Source organism: Zerene cesonia, unplaced genomic scaffold (assembly GCF_012273895.1).
Source record: "Zerene cesonia ecotype Mississippi unplaced genomic scaffold, Zerene_cesonia_1.1 Zces_u001, whole genome shotgun sequence".
Classification (NCBI taxonomy): domain Eukaryota; kingdom Metazoa; phylum Arthropoda; class Insecta; order Lepidoptera; family Pieridae; genus Zerene; species Zerene cesonia.
Genome location: NW_024045131.1, coordinates 1,432,506 through 1,433,462, shown reverse-complemented (window position 1 = coordinate 1,433,462; position 957 = coordinate 1,432,506).

Below are 957 nucleotides of genomic sequence, written 5' to 3'. Positions count from 1 at the left end.
TCATAGAAATGATACTGAGACGATAAAATTTTTACTATATGTACTAGCTGTCACTCGCTTGGTAGTAGGTATCAAATTTCATACAGATGATAAGCTGTTTTCGCGTAAAAGAGTACCAAACATCCATACTTTCATACAAACTTTTGCGTGTATAATATAAGGATTTATATTTATAAGGACAAGGTTCGTAAGATTTTTTTTCTAAGAAACATTGGTAAATAATAAAACACAATGTATAAAAAAATGTCTTTATTAAACGTCACACTGCAAACAAGGAAAATTTGAGATTCATATTCGTTTTATATATATTCTTATGCGTGTCTGTATGTCTATAAAGCTTTAAAAACAAATCAAAGTTATTACACTATAATAAGTTCATTTTTGTTTCACAAAAATAAATAATAATATCATGAAAATAAGGTACCTTTTACGCGACTGCTCAAAAGATAGTGTTGCTATTAGTTATGATTAATCGCCATAACTTCTAAATGAATAAATATCTAATTCCAGTCGCGTTGTTCGACAATATTTATTTTTATGAAGCAAAAACTATAAATACACCAATTGTTAAAAAAAACATTCGAAAAAACTCGTGTAAAATTTTGTAAAAATTATTAAAAAAAAATTAAGTTTAAACTGGATGGACTTATGCAGTCTAAAAGTTAAATTAATTTGGAATGTTACAAAAGTAATACTTATAGATATTGACTTAAGCGATAAAGCAACAAACTATTGAAGTCTATATTAAATGCATACTGTCCCTCTCTGACGCCATTCGTGTCAGGTTCGTTAGAGTGAGATAGAATATGTTAAGTATTGCGAAAAAAGCGATATATTTTACATGGTAACTTAAAATTATATGCTCTCTTTGAGTAATGCTATGAAAAGCTTGATGGGATAGGATGGGACTCGCTTCTTTGACCCTCACATTTTAAGAAGCCCCTCCCTTCTGATGAG